Consider the following 21081-nt stretch of genomic DNA (forward strand, 5'->3'; position numbering starts at 1 on the left):
ATGTAGCAGAAGAACTTGGGAAAAGATTAAGGTGGTGGTGGGGAGGACCTGTGTCCTGGTGGCTTGAAGCCACAGGGAAAGAGTTTCACTAAATGCCAACAAATGCTAAAAAATAAACAAAACAGGGAGCCGGTGGCTTGTGCTCTGCTTTCCACCTGAAAGTTTGCCCAACATAAGCAATTATAATCAAGTAGAAATTGAAGCATATGTTTAGGCAGAGAGGACCAGGTGACACTGATAACCACTATCCTCCCAGCAACTGCCTTAATTTGGCTTTCATGAGTTTTCACCCATATTATTGCAATAGTCAATCTCCCTGCCACTGATCCTATTATACTCTACTTTATCTGCCACATTGACACCTGAGTTACTTCTCGACCTTGTAAAAACAATTTATTTCTGAGTGCAACAGCAATACATGTTTGTTGTAGGATACTAAGAAAATACAAAAAAGCACACACACCAGAACATATAATTCCATCGGCTAGAGATATCCACTGTTGGCATATTAGTACAAACCTTTACACAGTGTTTTCTCTGTATATTGTTAAATGAGAATGCCACTGTGGTATTTAGCATGCTTTTAAAAATGTTTTATTTTTGTTTTTCAATCCACCAATAAGGTATCCTGGAGCATGCTTTTTTTTTTTTTTTTTTAAGTATATGTGAGCATTTTCTCATAGAATGAAATGCCCTCTACAATAGTATATATAATTAATATAGCAATTTACTTAAGACAGGTGTTGCAAACTGGCAGCCTATAGCCAAATGTGATATTTGAACATGTTATACTTTGTCATCACAGCATTTCAAAATCATTTGACTTTTGAATGCATTTATACAAGGCATGCTGTCTTCAATTCTCTACAGTTTCCATAAATTCCTATTATGCCCAGTCCTTATTCATTCATGTCACCTATCTTTTTTGTTGTTGTTACTGTTTCTGTGTGGGCTTTTAAGAAATTTTTGGCATTTGAGTTGAAAACAGCAATTCAGCCAGAATAAGCATGGATGTTCATTCACTTAGTATTTGTTGCCTACCTGCTACATACAAGGCACTGTGTTAGGTGAGAAAATGGTTAGCAAAACAACCACGGTCCTTTATATCTTGAAGCTTATGGTCTAGCGTGAGAGACACACAAATGAAATAACTGCTGCAAGGGAAACCTGAGCTAGAAACTTTTGATTTGTTTTGGGGCTTCCCTGAGGAAGTAATATGTGAACAGAGATCTATAGTAGGAAATAGGCCAAAAAGCGGAGAAGAATCTTCCTAGCCAAAGGAATGTATATGCAAAAGGCCTAAAAAAGGAGGTATCAAACTCTGCCAGAAGAGCTGAAACACAGAAAGTGAGAATGTTTGCAAGATGAGGCTGGAGAAGTAAGTGGAAGACAGATGATTCAGGGCTTGTGGACCATGCTAAGGATTTTGAGATAAATGTTGATATAGAATCTACCCTAGTCTTCTTTTCCTTAGGGAAACATAATTCTCTTTTTAATCACTCCTTATATGACATGACGTCAAAATCCTCTTCATCCTCTTACTGCCCTTCTCTAGCATTAATAATTTTCTTAGTCCACTGCTCTGGAACCAGAGCTCAGTAAAAAATAGTTAAGCTGAAGGCTGGGGATGGCAGTCTAGCACAAATAGTAATTAACTACTGGGCACATTAGTAGAACAGAGCTGCTACCTAAATAAATCCATTTAGGCCAGGCGCAGTGGCTCACGCCTGTAATCGCAGAACTTTGGGGAGGCCAAGGTGGGCGGATCATGAGGTTAGGAGATCGAGACCATCTTGCGAGGCTGAGGCAGGAGAATGGCATGAACCTGGGAGGTGGAGCTTGCAGTGAGCCGAGATCACACCACTGCATTCCAGCCTGGGCGACAGAGTGAGACCCTGTCTCAAAAAAAAAAAAAATTTTATATATATATATCCATTTGAAGTCAACTAAATGTTATTTGGATAATATGTTCCTCATGTTAAATTTGCCCAAATATATATCTCACCTCTTACAATTTATTTAGTTTAAAATTCAGTATTGTTTTTCTTCATGTACTCCTAGGTTGGGTAAAGAAAGGAACAAGGGAATGGGGAAACCTAGAGTCCTGGGTAACAGAGAAAGACAGCCTGAGAATAAAAGTATGCAAAAAGTAATCTACAACAAAATAATGCACTTAACTCTTGTTACTAAACAAATAAGCTACTCACATTTTAGTTTTGTGTTTTGTTTTATGTTTGTCAGTTTAGCAATTTTTGTCACTGTTTGGAAGACTTAGAGTGGTTATTGCATAGAACACTCCTACACAGAGTTTTGCGAGTTTCTGAATTTTGTACTTTCAATCTGAAAATCAAGAGAAACATTTTCAAGGTTCAGATTCAGACCAAGTTAATACGTTAACAACTAATAACAATATTAAAAGTTAGAACAATTCCTTTCCTCTATCTTTCTCAGGACAAGTCAAGTTTATTAGAAAACTAGGGAGTGATCTGGTGAAAGAATCCAAGAAGTTCCAGGGAAATCTTTCATTCATTCATTTATAGATTATTCCACAAATGTTTATTAAATATCTATGGTATTTATACAGCACCTACAGTACTATTTAGGGCACTGGGTATAGCTTATAAACTGCATAACTGAATATCTTTTGTGCAAGGAGTAAGTAGTATAATAGTGCCTTGAAATATAGGAATTCACCTAGAGATCTTCTCAAATCCTCAAATGTGCACATGTTTTATATCATGTAACTGAACCCAGAAAATAAAGCATAAGCAAACTGGTATTTTTACACAGCAATGAATTTTAAAAGCACGCAGAGTCTCTAGTCTCATATAAGGGGCTTAGAACTTGCCACTGCATCCTAATAACAAGTACAAAGCTGAACAGACAAAAATCAACAACTCTTCTTAAATTCCTCAGAAATGAGGACACAGGGAAAACTGCTGCCCTCAAAATTGGAGAGACGGATGGGAAGATACAGAGAATCATAACCAGAGCAGAAACCTCTGGAAACCAGTGCTGGGGTAGGGAAACCTGAACTGTAATTGATGAAATGCTGAAGGCTCACTGTGGACAAGCCTGAGAGTCAAAAACTCCAGGGGAACCCAGTCATAGAGGAGCTCTCATACCTTTGTGAATTATACCTCCAGTAGGACTAGTATAGTATACTCACAAAGGTGAACTCACAGTGACTATCAGAGAAAAATCCCCTCATGCTTCTGGCTGGGGGATGGGAAAGCAACCATTTTGAAATACAGCAGAGCATTCTGTTCTTAACAAGCCCTGGCTGCAGAAGAAACTTTTTTTCTTTTTTTGGTTGAGCAAGGAGAAACTGTTTTACTACAGCCTAACCCAGTGGGGTTTTATCAAAGCCTAACTGACTTGGGGGAAGGAAAATATCCAGCTCCAGTTAGCTCTAGCTTTCCATGTGGGGAAGGGAAATATACCACTCTAGTCCCCTTTAGCAATTCTGTCCACCGTTAAGAGGGAGAAACAACTGAGAAAACACTGCTGAAGTTTACCATGCAGGGGTGTAGGCTTACCAAAAGACTGAGACCTAATCATAGGACTCAGAATGCTTCCACTCCCTGACACTATCACCACATTACTTAAGGCTTATTTACTGTAGTTCCTTTTACTTAACACATCATAGTCACTTTTTAACAAAAAAAAATTACAAGACATATTTGTAAAGGCAAAAAAAAAAAAATGATTTTCAGTTTGAAGAGACTGAAGCATCATAACCAGAATCAAATATGGTAAGAATGTTGTGATAATTAAATCAGGAATTAAAAACGGAGCTATTTTTATATGATAAGGGCTTTCGGAAAAAAGTAGACAACATGTAGGAACAAATGGAGTAATGTAAGCAGAGATATGGAAATTCTAAAAAAATATTAAATGCTAGATATCAAAAACTCTGTAACATAAATGAAGAATGCTTTTTGATGGGCGTATTAGTACACTTGCACTTGGTTGAGGAAAGAATCTCTGAGCTTAAGGATATGACAATAGAAACTTCCCAAACAAAAAAGCATGAAGAAGCCAGGTGTGGTGGCTCACACCTGTAATCCCAGAACTTTGGGAGGCCGAGGCCAGCAGATCACCTGAGGTCAGGGGTTCGAGAGAGCCTGGCCAAGATGGTGAAACCCCGCCTCTACTAAAAATACAAAAATTAGCCAGGCATGATGGCACACTCCTGTAATCCCAGCTACTCAGGAGTGAGGCTGAGGCAGGAGAAATGCTTGAACCTGGGTGGTGAAGGTTGCAGTGAGCCGAGTTTGTACCATTGCACTCCAGCCTGGGCAACAGAATGGAGACTCAGTCTCCAAAAAAAAAAAAAAAAAGCATGGAGAAAAAAGACTGGATGGATAGTGGGGTGCGGGGGGAAGAGAAGGCAGAACAGAATATTTAAGAACTGTGGGACAACTACAAAAGGTGTAGATGCACACAGTAGGGATATCAGAAGGAGAAGAAATCCTTGATGGAACAGAAGAAATATTTGAGGCAATAATGACAGAACTTCCCCCAAATTAATGTCAGACACCAAACCACAGATCCAAAAAGCTCAGAGAACAGCAAGTAGGATAAATGCCAAAAAAAAAAAAAAAAAAAAAAAAAAAATCTACACATATGCAAATATTCGAATTTTGGAAAATAAAAAATAAAAATATTCTTATTTAAGCAGATATATATGGAAACAAAAAGATACAAAAAAAAGAGAAAAATATTCTGATAAAAAGCCAGAGGGAAAAACACTTTATCTATAAAGGAGCAAAGATAAGAATTACATCTGACATCTCCTCAGAAACCATGAAAGTAAGAGGCTGGAGTGAAACATTCAAAGTGTTGAGAGAAAAAAACACCAGCCAATAGTTATTTACTTTGCAGAGTTATCCTCCAAAGGTAAAGGAGAAACAAAGACTTTTAGACTGACAAAAATTGAGGGACATCGTTGCCAACAGACCTACCTTGCAAAAAATATTGAGAGAAATTCTTCAGAAAGAAGAAAAATAGTACAGGTCAAAAACTCATGTCTGTATAAGGAAAGGAAGCACATCAGAGAAAGAGGGAAAATAAAACTTTTTATTTTTCTTATTCTTAATTTAATAAGTAACATTTTACTCAGAGTAATAATAGAAACAATGTGTTTTATTATGTATAGTAGTCCCCTCGTAATCCACAAGAGATATATTCCAAGACCCCCAGGGGGTCCAAATAGAGATAACCTTTAAGAATAAAATGAAGCATTACACAATCAAATATACAGAACTATAAGATAGTTCTGTTTTAAAAATATTTTCAAGGGTGGGCACGGCAGGTCATGCCTGTAATCCCAGCACTTTGGGAGGCTGCTGCGGGTGGATCACTTGAGGCCAGGAGATGAGACTGGCCTGGCTAACATAGTGGAACCCCATCTCTACCACAATACAAAAATTAGCCAGGTGTCATGGTACACACCTGTATTCCCAACTGCTAGGGAGGCTGAGGCAGGAAGATCACTTGAACCTGGGAGGTGGAGGTTGCAGTGAGCCTAGATTGCACCACTGCACTCCAGCCTGGATGATAGAACAAGACTCTGTCTCAAAAATAAATACATAAAATAAAATATTTTCAAAAATAAATCTGGGTACACTAGAAAAAATTGAAAACAAACTGCTTAATACTGATTATCAATACATTGTTAAAACCATAATAATTCTGTACATATTCATGTATTTTAATCATTGTCTTAACTGTATCTGTCTCATGTTACAGGTATATTTTACTTCTGAAGAATATATTTTTATATGATTGTAATTTTTAATAAAAGTATCTTTAAACTTCCACATTTCATTTTACAGCCAATGAATTTAAAATTGCTGATGCTCTCAATTGACTCTTCTCAGTTACCTCAGTATTTTTATTTTGGAACATACTCTCTCAACAGGTTAATATAGGTCATCTGGTAAACTCAGAGCAAATTATACCAAATGGGGTATATTCCCAATTCTGATTTTATCTTATTAAATATTTAAATATTTCAGCTCAAAGGTTTTCAGTTATTGTCTTTTTTGCCTCCACTTAGAGTATCTTTGACAAATATTTTTATAAGACAAAGCTCATTAAATAAGTTATCTCTTTTATGATTCCTTAAATGCTATATCGTATGTATGTATGTATGTATGTGTTTGAGACAGAGTCTTGCTATGTTGCCCAAGCTGGAGTGCAGTGGCATGGTCTCAGCTCACTGCAACCTCCCCCTCCAAGGCTGAAGCGATTCTCATGCCTCAGCCTCCTGAGTAGCTGGGATTACAGGCATGCACTACCACACCCAGTTAATTTTTGTAATTTTAGTAGAGATGGGTTTTCACCACGTTGGCCAGACTGGTCTCAAACTCCTGGCCTCAAGTGATCTACCCGCCTTGGCCTCCCAAAATACTAAGATTACAGGTGTAAGCCACCACACCTGGCCTTTTATGAAATTTATATAAATTTGATAATAAATAATAATAGGCTTTTTTTTTTTTTTTACATTCTGGTACTGAATATAAAATTATCCAAGTAAAAATAGAAGCTCCACCAAATAATCTTCTCGGAAGTCAACAGTGTTTATTTCCTGTTGCTGTTGCAATAAATTGCATGATAGTGTCTTAAAACAACACAAATTTATAATCTTACACTTCTGGAGGTCAGAAGTCTGAAATGGATTCCACTGGGCTAAATCAAGGTGTTGACAGGATTGCACTCCTTATTTAGAGTCCAGGGCTGATTCTTTTTACTTTTTCCAGATTCTAGATGTTGCCAGCATTCCTTGGCTGGTGGCATCTGCCTCCATCTTACAATACATCACTCCAGTCTCTGCTTCTATCATAACTTTGTCTCTGACTCTTCTGCCTTCCTCTTCCATCTTTTAAAGCCCCTTGTGATGACATTGGGTCTGCCTGCATAATGCAGGATAATCTTCCCATCTCAAGAGTCTTGTCTTAATCATATCTGCAAAGTCTCTTTGTCGTATATGGTCATATATTCATCCCGAGATTAGACTGTGACGAGGCATGCTTTCATATGATTGCTGGGTCACATGATAGATACATGATTACCTTTTTAAAAGTGGGCAAAATATTTGAATAGACAATTCGCTAAGTAAGCTATATGGCTGGAAAATAAATACATGAAATGATGCTCTACTATGTATAGAAATATAATTAATTTTATATATTGATCTGGTATCTTGGAACATTGCTAAACTCCTGCATTGGTTCTAGTAACTTATTTATGCACTCCATAGGATTTTCTTCACAGAAATCATGCCATCTATGAATGAAGGGAATTATACTTCTTATTTTCCAAATGGAGATTTTATTTTTCTTGCATGACTTCTCTGGCTAGAACCACCAGTACAATGCTGATTAGAAGTGGTAAGATGGATATCCTTTCCTTGTTCCTGATCATAAGTGTGATGTTAATTGTAGATTTTTCACATATACTGTTTATCAATATAAGGAAGTTCTCTTCTGTTCTCTGTTTTCTGACAGTTTTTGTCAGGCATGTATTTTGTATTTTCAAATACTGTTCTGTATTTGTTGAGATAATCATAGGATTTTTCTTTCTTGTTATTACAATGAGTTACATTGATTACTTTTTGGATATCAAACCAACCTTGTATTTTTGAGATAAACCCCCCTTGGTCATGATGTATTATCCGTTTTGTACATTATTGTATTAGCTCTGCTAAAATTTTGCTAAGAATTTTTACATGTATGTTTATGACACATATTGGTCTGTAGTTGTCTTATAATGTCATTGTCTGGTTTTGGTATCAAGTAATGCTGCCCTCACAGAATGAATTAGAAAATATTCCCTTCTCATCAATTTTCTGGAAGAGTTTTTGTAGAATTGGTGTTATTTTCTGCTTAAATGTTTGATAGAATTTACAAACAAAGCCATATGGGCCCAGTGTTTTCTTTGTGGGAAGGTTTGTAGACAAATTCAATTTCTTTAATAAATGTAGAGTTATTTATGTTATCTATTTGTTCTTGAATGAGCTTTGGTAGTTTGTATCTTTCAAATAATTTGTCCATTTTATGTCCCTCATCTCTGGTAATTGCTCTGAAATCTATTTTGTCTGCTTTCTTTTGATTAGTATTAGGATGGTATATTTTTCTCTTCCCTTAATTTTTAAGCTCTATGTTAAGCATGGTTGAATCTTGCATTTTTATCCAATCTTAATAATCTCTGGTTTTTAAATGAGAGAGTTTAGACTAATTTAATTATTGATAGTTTTGGTTCTATTTGTATTGTTTGTTCCATCTTTTCTTCTTTCCCCTTTCCTTTTTTGCCTTCTTTTAAAAAAACTATGTAATGTATATTCCATTTTATCACCCTTGTTGGCTTACTGGTTATAATTCTTTTTAATTCACAATAATGATATATAAAGTCTTATTAGCTATAATTCTTTATAATTCACAGTAATAGGACATAAAGTTTTAGTTGTTGATTTAGGGTTTATATTATACATATTTGTTATGTTGTACCTTCAAGTGGCATTATATTACTTAACAGATACTGCAAGAACCTTAAAATAGTATAATTATATTTTCCCCTCCTGACCTTTGTACTATTTTGCCTTACATTTTACTTCTATATATTTTATAAACCACATAGTACAGTGGTCCCCAACCTTTTGGGCACCAGGGACCAGTTTTGTGGAAGACAGTTTTTCCACAGACCATTGTGGGGTGGATGGTTTCGAGATGAAACTGTTCCATCTCAGATCGTCAAGCATTAGATTCTCATAAGGAGTGCACAACCTGGATCCCTTGCATGTGCAGTTCACAATAGCATTTGTGCTCCTATGAGAATCTGATGCTGCCGCTGATCTGACAGGAGTCTGAGTTCAGGCAGTAATGCTCAATCGCCCACCACTCACCTCCAGTACTGGTCCACAGTCTTAGTGTTGGGTACCCCTGCCATAGTACATTATCATTATATTTATTGTTTCTTTCAAGAGTCAGTTATCTTTTAAAGACACTTAAATAATAAAAAATGTATTTATATTTGTCCATGTTGTTACCATTTCCGATGTTCTCCATTCTTTTATTTAGGTTTTCATTTGGTATTATTTTCATTTTGCTTGAAGGACACTATCCCAGTCCATATGTGAGCTACAAATACTCTTTCCTCTAATCCTTCTGTGTGATTCTTTCCCCAGTTCTGGGTAGTTTCTTCACATGCATGTTCTGATCAATACTCAACTGAACATCCAAGGACACTCTCTTAAGATCTCTAGAGTTCTCATATGTATAGTTCCCCCTTTCCAGAATCTGCCCCGCCAACTCTAGCCTCTTCAGCTTCCTCAGAGTGTCAGCTCGGGGTTTCAACTCAGGATTTCCCCTCCTTACATTGCATCCTGGAAACTTTTTCCAGGCAGTAAGTTGGGGCTATGGTATAACTTACCTCATTTGTTCCCGTATGACAGGATCACTGTCCTTCATTGCCTGATAACCAATGTCTTGAAAGCCATTGCTTTATAAATTTTGTCTAGTTTTCTAGTTGTTTCAGGTGGAAGGATAAATTCAGTTCCAGTTTCTCATTATGAACAGAAACAAATGTCCAAAGTGACTTTAAAAAACACACACAAACCTTTTCATATTATGCCTCTCCCCAAACCCGTCAATGGCTTCTCACTGTTCTTAGGATAAAGTCCATAATCCTTACCAAGGGCTTCAGAACTCGCCGCCCCTTGCTCCTCTTGTGCCATGCTCTCCCTTATTCTGTTTCAGCAACACAAACTTTTCAGTTGCTCAAACTCAGCAGACACTTCTACTTGTCCCTCCTCTCAAGAATTTACCTTATACTTTGTGTTCCCCCACTTTTTTTTTTTTTTTTTTTTTTTTTTGAGACAGAGTTTTGCTCTGTCGCCCAGGCTGGAGTGCAGTGGCGTGATCTCAGCTCACTGCAAGCTCCGCCTCTTGGATTTGTGCCATTCTCCTGCCTCAGCCTCCGGAGTAGCTGGGACTACAAGTGTCTGCTTCCACGCCTGGCTGGATTTTTTGCATTTTTAGTAGAGACGAGGTTTCACCGTGTTAGCCAGGATGGTCTCCATCTCCTGACCTCGTGATCCGCCCGCCCTGGCCTCCCAAAGTGCTGGAATTACAGGCGTGAGCCACTACGCCGGGCCATGTGCTCCCCTTTTCACAGAGGTGTCCTATACCTGTTCTTCAGAGTTTATCTTGAATGTCATTTTCTCAGGGAAACCGTCCTTGGCTCCCTCAGTAAATCATGTTTGTTATGATTGTCCCCATAGGCTTGGAAATCAACACTAATTTTAAGGAGATACTCTGTAATATAACAGAGTTTTATGTTAAATAATTTGAGGGTCTTTCCCATTGTAAATTTCTATGATCTAATATGTACTCTTCAAAAAACATTTTGTAAAATATCTTATGAAGACTATTGTATTTTAATAAATTACATTATAAATGTATTAAATGGGATCTGGTAGCATTCAAATTCTCCAAAAGACTTTAAATAAAATTAAATATTGCCATACACATAGTACCTCACCTACAATTATTTGCAAGTTCAGTATATTGATTTGGTACTCAGTAGTATAAAGACTAGAGAAGTAATACAGAGTCAGTGCATTCCTCAAGAAACAAGGTTTATTAAGTGAGATAAAACTTGCACACAGAAAACAAGATACTGGCCATTTTTTTAAAGATAACGGAATGCATTTTAAAGTATATATTCCTTAAGTCCTGCACTTGTAATTCTGAGAGTAGGAAAGATTAGGAGAGGTTGGGTAGGTACACCAGCCATTCAAGTTTAAGTTAGAGAAGGGACCCCAGAGATAGAGGTATCTAATTAGGTAAGTTAGTTTATTATCTAGAGCAGCTAGAAGTAGAAGGAAGGAAAGGGTAAGTACAAAGAATTGCCCACGGGACAAAAAAAAAAAAAAATGAAACTGAATAATTTGTCAGATGTAAGGATTGAATGTTAACGGAAAAAAGCCAGAGGACAAATCAGAAGTCGTGAGTTGTGTCAACACAAGAATGCAGTGGGAGAAAGAAGCAAGATGGGCAATAAGGCTGGAGAATGTAGCACTCTAGATGTGAGGAGGGGTGAATTGCCTGAAGCTCACTGTTATTGTCTGTGAGTCACATGGTGAATATGTGAGGGGGCTCAAGTTAAAGGGTAACTGGTTAGGGAAGGTTAGGGAAGATTTTCCATCTGGCCCCACACAACTACTCAGGCTTCCCCTGGAAGCTATCAATTCTCTTTGTTAGGAGGTTCTCTTCCAGCTCTGTGCCTTAAATTAACCGAACATGGCCATGGTTCCAGGAATTTGCCTGCTCTGATATGTTCAGTACGATGATTATGTACATGATTCCCTGGTTCCAGATCTGCACTCACTCCATAGTCCATCTGGCTTCTGACTCTGGCTCCATTCCCATTTTTTAGTTGTGCTGCCGTCCTTCGTACTAGACTTTGGTATTTGGTTTCCTATTTCTGACTTTTGGCTTGCTGCCACAAAAAGGGGGGGGAAAAACCTGTAGTAATTATCATTTCTACTTCAAACTACTTCACTTTCATTATTCTGTAGGCACCCAACACCCATTTTTGGTCATGGGCCAGTGCCTTAATCAAAAACACTGGACTTTACACAGGGCTTCACATCAGTGGTTGTTCATATGGTTTTCTTCTACAAATACTATCCCCACCAGCTGAAGTGCCAAGGCTAGCTATAATAATGGCAAAGTCCAGATCATTCGCTATTGTGTATTTTGGCTTCTTGTCTCTGGCAGTTGGAGTGAGTTGCAAAGACATTGGGTTACAAGTGGAGTTCTAAGGCCATGTGCACAGGGACCAGTTAAAATGAATTTGGGATGCATGGATGGTAAACCTGAAAGTGGAAGGCCCCCACCCCTACTTTATGGGTGAGGAGACTTGTTTATATATCGGTGAGACAGTAGTGATCAGTGGGACATATCTGTTGTGAGAAGAGCCACAGAGTCTGCTCTCTGTATTGTCTCTCTTAGTGATTAAGACTGTCAGCTTAAACTTTCATTTATTTAACACTTATTGAGCACCTATCATGTATGCATTAAGTGCTAGGCTAGAACTTTGGGATAGAATGATGAGCAAAAAGGCATGGCCTCCACTGTTAGTGAGCTTACAAGGTAAGTGGGGCAAAGATGTTATACAGTAATCTAAAAATTATTTAATGAAAATTATTGCTAAATACAATAACATAACTAGTTATATAACCAAGTCTAAATATAATAATATAACTATAATTATAGAAAATTATAACTTATGTTAGTGCTATAAGGAAAAAGTGCATAGTACTATTAAACAGTGTAATAGTGCTTTCCTGGGATATTATCGTTAAATTGAGATCTTAAAAGAGAGTAGGAGTTAACTAGCTGAAGAAAGGATGAAGTATAGCTATGCAAGTCCCTGAGGTTAAAGAACAATGGTAGTTTCAGAGTTGAAAGAAGGCGATTGTTCCCATTGTGTTAGAGAGTTATGAAAGACATGTTGCCAGATGAGTTTAAGAAGTGGGTAAAGACTAATCATAGAGGGTCATTAGAAGAATTTCTGTCTTTTTTTTTTTTTTTTTTTGAAAGGGAGTCTCACTCTGTCGCCCAGCCTGGAGTGCAGTGACATGATCATGGCTCACTGAAAGCTCCGCCTCCTGGCGAGTTCACGCCATTCTCCTGCCTCAGCCTCCCGAGTAGCTGGGACTACAGGCATGTGCCACTATGCCCAGCTAATTTTTGTTTTTTAGTAGAGACGAGGTTTCACCATGTTGGTTGACCAGGATGCTCTCAATTTCTTGACCTCATAATCCGCCCGCCTTGGCCTCCCAAAGTGCTGGGATTACAGGTGTGAGCCACTGTGCCCAGCCAAATTTCTGTCCTTTTAGATTATTTTATTTCAACTTTTATTTTAGGTTCAGTGGGTACATGTGCAGCCTTGTCACATGGGCATACTGCATGATGCTGAGGTTTGCAGTATGATTAATCCTGTCTCCCAGATAGTGAGCATAATACCCAATAGGTAGTGTTTCAACCCTTGTCCCTCTCCCTGCCTCCCATCTCTAGTAATCTCCAGTGTCTATTGTTGCCATCTTTATGTCCATGTGTACTCAATGTTTAGCTCCGACTTATAAGTGAGAACATGCAATGTTTGGTTTTCTGTTTCTGCGTTAATTTACTTAGGACAACAGCCTCCAGCTGCATCTGTGTTGCTGCAAGGGACATGATTTTCTTCTTTTCCAGGCTGCATAGTATTGCATGTTGTATATGTATCACATTTTCTTTATCCAATCCACCATTGATGGGTACCTAGCTTGATACCATGCCTTTGCTATTGTCAGTAGTGCTATGACTAACATATGCATGCATGTGTCTTTTTGGTAGAATGATTTATTTACCTTTGAGTATATACTCAATGATAGTACTGCAGGGTCAAAAGGTAGTTCTATTTTTAGTTCTTTGAGAAATCTCCAAACTGCTTTCCACAGTGGCTGAACTAATTTACATTCCCACCAACAGTTGTATGTGTTTCCTTTACTCCTCAGCCTCTCCAGCATTTGTTATTTTTTGACTTTTTAATAATAGCCATTCTGACTGGTGTGAGATGGTATCTCACTGTGTTTTTTAATTTTGTTATTATTATTATTGTTTGAGACAGGGTCTCACTCTATCACCCAGGCTGGAATGCAGTGGTGCAATCTTGGCTCACTGCAATGTCCACCTCCCAGATTCAAGTGATTTTCATGCCTCCGCCTCCCGAGTAGTAGCTGGGATTACAGGCGTGTGCCACCATGCTCGGGTAATTTTTGTATTTTAGGTAGAGACAGGGTTTTGCCATGTTGGCAGGGCTGATCTTGAACTCCTGGCCTCAAGAGATCCACCTGTCTTGGCCTCCCAAAGTGCTGATTACAAGTGTGAGCCACTGTGCCTGGCCTCATTGTGGTTTTGATTTGCATTTCTCTAATGATTAGTGATGCTGAGCATTTTTTTGTATGTCTGCTGGCCTCTTGTATGCCTTCTTTTGAGAAGTGTCTGTTCGTATCTGTTGCCTACTTTTTAATGGGGATATTTGGGGGTTTTTTGCTTGTTGAATTAAGTTTCTTCTAGATTCTGCACATTAGACTTCTGTCCAATGTATAGTTTGTGAATATTTTCTCCCATTCTGAAGGTTGTCTGTTTACTCTGTTGATAGTTTCTTATACTGCACAGAAGCTCTTTAGTTTAAGTAGGCCCCAAGTGTGAATTTTTGTTTTTGTTGCAATTGCTTTTGAGGACTTAGTCAGAAATTCTTTGCCAAGGCTGATGTCCAGAAAAATATTTCCTAAGTTTTTGTATAGGAGTTTTATAGATTTAGGTCTTACCTTGAAGTATTTAATCCATCTTGAGTTAATTTTTGTATATGGTGATAGGTAGGAGTTCAGTTTCATTCTTCTGCCTATGGATAGCCAGTTACCCCGCATCATTTATTGAATAGAGGGTCCTTTCCTCATTGCTTATTTTTTTCGACTTTCACAAAGATTAGTTGATTGTAGGTGTGCAGCTTTATTTATTTCTGGGTTCTCTATTCTGTTCCTTTGGTCTATGTGTCTTTTATTGTACCAGTACCATGCTGTTTTGGTTATTATAGCCTTGTAGTATAGTTTGAAGTCAGATAATATGATACTTCTGGCTTTGTTGTTGCTTTGAATAGTTTTGGCTATTCAGGGTCTTTTTGGTTCTACATGAATTTTAGAATAGTTTTTTCTAATTATGTGAAAAAATGGCATTGGTAATTTGATAGGAATAATGTTAAATGTGTAGATTGCTTTGGCCAGTATAGCTCTTTTAATGATATTGATCTTCCAGTCTATGATAAGAGAATGTTTTTCCATTTTTTTGTGTCATCTATGGTTTCTTTCAGCAGTGTTTTGTGCCTTGTAGAGATCTTTCACCTCCTTGGTTAGTTGTATTTCTAGGTATTTTATTTTTTGCGTGGTTATTGTAAATGGGATTGCATTCTTTATTTGGCTGTCAGCATTAATGCTATTGGTATATAGAAATACCACTGCTTTTGTACACTGATTTGGTTTCCTGAAATGTTACTGATGTTTATCAGTTCGAAGAGACTTTTGGTAACATATTTAGGGTTTTGTAGATATAGAATCATACTGTCAGTGAAGAGAGAGAATTTGATTTCTTATTTTCCTATTTGGATGCCTTTCATTTCTTTCTCTTGCCTGATTGCTCTGGCTAGGACTTCCACTATTGTGTTGAATAGGAGTGGTGAGAGTTGGTATTCTTGTCTTGCTGTAGTTCTTAAGGAGAATACTTCCAGCTTTTATCAGTTCAGCATGATATTGGCTGTGGGTTTGTCGTAGATAGCTCTTATTATTTTGAGATATTGTCCTTCTATTCCAAATTTGCTGAGAGTTTTTTTTCATGAAGGGATTTTGGATTTTTATCAAAGGCTTTTTCTATGTCTATTGAGATGATTGTATAGTTTTAATTTTTAATTGTGTTTATATGGTCAGTCACATTTATTGATTTATGTATGTTGAACCAGCTTTGCATCCCAGGAATGAAACCTACTTGATCATGGTGAATTAATTTTTGATGTGCTGCTGGATTTGGTTTGCTAGTCTTTTGTTGAGGATTTTTGTGTCTGTGTATATGAGGAATATTGGCCTATAGCTTTCTTTTTTCATTGTTTATTTGCCAAATTTTGGTATTAGAATGATGCTGGCTTCATAGAATGAGTTAGGGAGGAGTTCCTCCTCCTCAGTGTTTTGGATTATTTTCTGTAGAATTGATAACAGTCCTTCTGATCAGTTCTTCTTTGTATATCTAGTAGAATTTGTCTGTGAATCCATTTGATCCAAAGTATTTTTTGGTTGGTAGATTTTGCTATTACTGATTCAATTTTGGAACTTGTTATTGGTCTATTCAAGGTTTCAATTTCTTCCTGATTCAATCTTGGTAAGTTTTGTGTTTTTCTAGGAATTTATCCATCTCCTCTAGATTTTCTAGTTTCTGTGAATAGAGGTGTTCACTGTAGTCTCTAAAGATCTTTTTTGTTGTTGTTTTTTTAAATTTTGTTTTCTTTTTATTTTTGAGTCAGAGTCTCACTGTGTCACCCAGGCTGGAGTGCCCTGGCACAATCTCAGCTCACTGCAACCTCCGCCTCCTGGGTTCAAGCAGTCCTTCTGTCTCAGTCTTCTGAGTAGCTGGGATTACAGGCGTGCGCCACCACGCCCGACTAATTTTTGTATTTTTAGTAGAGACAGGGTTTCACCATGTTGGCCAGCCTGGTCTCGATCTCCTGGCTTTAGGTGATCCGTCCGCCTCAGCCTCCCAAAGTTCTGGGATTACAGGCATGAGACACCACACCTGGGCTCTGAGGCTCTTTTGTATTTGTTTGGGATCAGTTGTAATTTCACCTTTGTCATTTCTGATTGTGCTTCTTTAGATTTTCTCTCTTTTGTAGTTTGTTAATCTAGCTAGTGATCCATTGATCTTGTTTATCATTTCAAAGAAACAAATTTGCCTTCATATATTGTTTGTATGGATTTTGGAGTCTCAATTTCATTCATTTCTGGTCCAATTTTAGGTATTTATTTTCTTCTGCTAGTTTTGGGGTGAGTTTATTGTTCTTCTACTTCCTCTAAGTTCAATTTGAGACCTTTCTAACTTCTTGAGGTAGGCATTTAGCACTATAAACTTTGTTCTTAACCCTGCTTTTGCTGCATCCCAGAGATTTTGGCATATTGTGTTTCTGTTTTCATTTATTTCAATTAATTTTTTGATTTCTGCCTTAATTTCATTGTTTACCTAAAAGTCATTCAGGAGCAAGTTGTTTAGTTTCCATGTAATTGTGTGGTTTTTGTAGATATTCCTGGTATTGATTTCCATTTTTATTCCACTGTGATCCAGGAGTATGGTTGGTATGATTTTGATTTTTTTTAATTTATTGAGACTTGCTTTATGGCCAACCATGTGATTGATCTTAGAGTATGTTTCATTTGCCGATGAGAATGTATATTCTGTGATTCATAAGGGGAGCATTCTGTAGACATCCAATTGGTCAAGTGTCAAATTTAAGTCCCAAATTTCTTTGTTAGTTTTCTGCCTCAGGGATCCGTCTAATGCTGTCAGTGGGATATTGAAGTTTACCAGTATTATTGTGTGGCTAAGTCTTTTTGTAGGTTGAGAAGTACTTGTTAAGTCACTAGGAGACCTGCAGTTCCCAGTGGACCTGCTGGTCCTCTGAGCTTGGCAAAATTGGAGTGAATTGTGGGGTATGTCTGGTGATGCAGTGGATCAAAGGCAGAGGATTCTAGGGCAGGGCTGTGGTGCTACAAGTATGCAGTTGGTATACCTCATGGACCAGGATTTTTAGCCCAGCAGGTGACTGTTGAGTCTGCCAAGCTGACACTTTCCCAACTGGGTCTTCCTCCAATTTCTGCCCCAGGAGCTGGCCAAGCCAGCTAGTTTTGTTCCAAGCCTTCTGTGCCCAGATTGCTGAGCTGTTCCAGCTATTCTGCACCATGGGGATCCCTCAGGCAGAAGCTGAGCTGGCCAACGGGCAACACCTTTCCCAGACTGGTCTTGCAGAGGGAAAGACACCTACTTCCCACATCAGCACATGAACCCATGCCCCACTTTCTCTTTGTCCTGGTAGTGGGGGCTTCTCCCCTGCTCAAGCTCTGGTTACAGATCTCAACTCAATACCCCTGGACAGTGTGCTCGAACCCTGGAAATTTGGAACTGGGCTTGTGACTTTTTACTCTGGCTCCTTCATTGGCTGTGCTGAGGGACTGAACTACTCACAGTCTGCCAGCAAAACACTCAGATGAGGCACTCAGGAGGCTGTACTGTGTGTACCCACTTTCAGGAGCAGTCTGGCAGATGGCGTTGGGAGGGGTCAGAGTCAAGGGGGCACATGGATCAGATGCACTGCAATACTTTGGAAAAGAGTTCTCCTCTCTCTGGCCTGCCAGTTAGCGGTGGCTGCCGTCACCCAGAGCAAAATGGAAAAGCCTGGGGGATGGGTGCCTGTGGTCACCTTTTGCTGCAGCTGCTCCATAGGCTGTGAAACCTTCTGGGCTCTGTGCAGGTTTGAGCTCTGCCTCTGCCTCATCTCTGGGGAGTTCCCCTTGCCAATTCAAATGTCTAGGGGGGGCATTGGGTCTCTTGTAGCTAGGATCCCAGAGTCCTGTGGTGGGAGTGTGGTGCCCCAGAGTTCCTTCACTCACCCTTTCCTGAGCACCTGTTGAGGACCAGAAGCTGGTCCTGGTGCTTGATGACTCCATGCGGGTGTCCCAGCTTCCTCTCTTTTCAACCTCAATGTCTACGTCATCTCTCTATTGACTTTCAGTGTTTTCTCTCAAAAGAGCTGTTCAGAGGGTGATGGCTTACTCTATATTTTGATTTTCCTAGGTGGGAGAGGTGTCTCCTGGCTACAGTTTGTTGGCCATCTTGTCCCTTCCTTTGGATTTCTGTCTTTATCTAAAGAAAGATGGGATGCCATTAAAGTGAGGTAAGCTGGATCGTGTTATTATTTATGTGTTGAAAAGATCATCCTTGATGCTTACGTGGAGTAGGCCAAAAGGATGCAAGGAGACAAATCAGAAGACTGGTTTGGTAGATCCAGTAAAGACATAATGCTGGCTCAGACCATTGTGGTAGTGGTGGAGTTAGCTAGAAATGTTTGGATTAGAGATAAATTTTGAAATAAAAGTAAATGGAACTTGCTGATTAATTGGAAATAAAGGATAACATTTTCCTCAAATCTCTGACCTCTCACCTCCTGGATCACTTTTAGAAGATGATCTTATTTCCTGTTTTACTAAGAAAATAGAAGCCATCTGACAAGAACTCCCTAATTTACCTGCCAATAAACATGAACTTAAGAGGGGCTTAGAGAAAGTGATGTCTTCAGGGAACAGATTTCAGTTAAAGCAAGGGAGTAGAGTAAGAGTTCAGAGAAGTTTTTAAGGATATAAGTGAGTCTTCTGGACAAGTATTGACTCTTTTATTGGGCCCTTTACTGAGGTTTGGAAGGCAAGGAAGGGGAGGGGACTGAACTGAAACAAAAAAATGAGAAGAGTTACATTGATGATAGTGAGGTAAAGGATAGATGACCCTTCAATTTGTCATACAATGGAACCATGGGTAAAGGCATGGTAAATTTCTTTGAGGGAGGCAGACAATGGGAGGTGGCAAGAGAATTTGACCAGGCTGGTTATAGACATAGACATTGACAACCTGCATGTGAGAAGGTTTGGACATTGATGGATATAGAAACCGAAGACTCACATGCTTCAGGGCCTGGTGGATAAGAAAACCACAGAACTGGTATCAGGCAATGTCCATAGTTTCTTTGGATTGTTTTAGATGTCCTCCAGGAACTGACCTGGTGCAAAGGTAATGTTGTACTAGGAGTGAAGGAAAGCAGAAGGACTGGAATCCATATTTGTCATATAACGGATATATGAAAATGGTTATAGTCAAACTTCTCTGTTATGAGATGGATGACCTAGTCATATTGTTTATTTGATATGCGGTCAAGGTAATCTTCTTTCTGTATTTGGTTGATCATTCTTTTTAACCGTCATCTGTGGACAGTGAATAGGATAGTGGGTCAATTCAGACCTGGAAGGCTTTGAGGGCTGCACTCTAGAAACACAAGGCTAATTGTAACACATGGTCTCACTTTAAGTTTTCAGGTAGTTACAGAGATGAAACATCCCCCTAATCAGTAAGAGAGCAGAATATGATCCAATGTAAAGGGTACTTTGTGTACCATCTTGGTGAAAATATTGATAATTGTGTTAAATACTTACAAAGGGGAAAGGCTAGGGCAAATCATGAAAGAGTTAATTTCTTAATGAACTCTGAGGGATCAGGGTATAATTTTTTCTGGAGCATCCTGAGCCTGCTTTGGTTAAAGATGCAAATACTTTAAGCAGTAGTAAAAATCAGAAAGTTTTATCAGACCGAAAGATTACCAGCACTTTGGGAGGTTGAGGCAGGTGGATCACCTGAGGCCAGGAGTTCAAGACCAGCCTTGCAAACGTGGTGAAACACTGTAGCTGTTTTAAAAATACAAAAATTAGCCAGATGTGATGGCAGGCACTTGTAATTCCAGCTACTCAGGAGGCTGAGGCAGGGGAATCACTTGAACTGGGGATGAACTGGGGAGGTAGTGGTTGCAGTGAGCTGAGATCGTGCCACTGCACTCCAGCCTGGGTGACATAGCAAGACTCTGTCTCAAAAAAAAAAAAAAAAAAGGGAAGAAAAGATTGCCAGACAGCCTAGTGGGTCATATTCAGAGTCTTGAGTAGACTTTAATATCCAGCCAACTCAATGTTCTAATAGGAGCTTAACACACTTGTTTGGGATTCACTTTAAGTAAAGCAACATCTTGATTTTTCAGAATTGTTTCCATTAATTCTGAAACTCCCTCAGATGCTGTTTGTCCCAAGTGTCTGCCTATTGTTGCCCCATGATGAAACCTTTTACTTCTAGCAGTAGTTATAGGGCCATGTCAGTCTTTAAGCAAAGACCCTCAGGCATGAACAAACTTGCCCATAAATAAATTCATAGATTCCTCATACCTCCTATATAAATGATGTGAATTTGACTCTACATAAGAATATGACAGATTACATCTGAACTATGCCTAGCTCTCTTGTCATTCTGCTGTTCTTTTTAAGAACATCAGGTCATGGGAAAGTTCTAAGAACTCTGAAGTTAGTATATCCAGTCTTTAAAGGCAGTGAACAGTCTCATATGTTGTTCAATTAATTATTGCCATAGACAACTTTCTCTGGAAATAAGTGGACGGGCAGAGTTCATCTTGACCTGAAACCGTATGGCAGGAATTCCTCCATAGAGATGGTGGAGGCCTCTCTTTGAGAAGAAGGGAGGAGATGAATGGAGTAGTATGATTGAGGTTGAGATGAAGAACGTAATTATTGAAAGGCAATGACCATTTGTAAACCAATTATGTCATATCTGGTTTCTCTAACTTACTTGTCTGGAAAGAATATCATTCAGGATTCTATCAGGACAATAGAGC

At 38.6% G+C, this 21081-nt stretch overlaps 1 long non-coding RNA gene across 4 annotated transcripts in view; it reads left to right on the forward strand.

Annotated features, from left to right (window-relative positions):
• LOC103884404 overlaps nt 1–21081 on the forward strand; it is a 103470-nt gene that overhangs the window by 5035 nt on the left and 77354 nt on the right. For all 4 annotated transcript variants that reach the window (XR_001902565.2, XR_001902566.3, XR_002522077.2 and 1 more), the window contains exon 2: nt 18438–18537. This is a non-coding gene — a long non-coding RNA (uncharacterized LOC103884404). The remainder of the gene's footprint in view (nt 1–18437; nt 18538–21081) is intronic.

This window comes from Papio anubis, chromosome 3 (genome assembly GCF_008728515.1).
Source record: "Papio anubis isolate 15944 chromosome 3, Panubis1.0, whole genome shotgun sequence".
Lineage (NCBI taxonomy): Eukaryota > Metazoa > Chordata > Mammalia > Primates > Cercopithecidae > Papio > Papio anubis.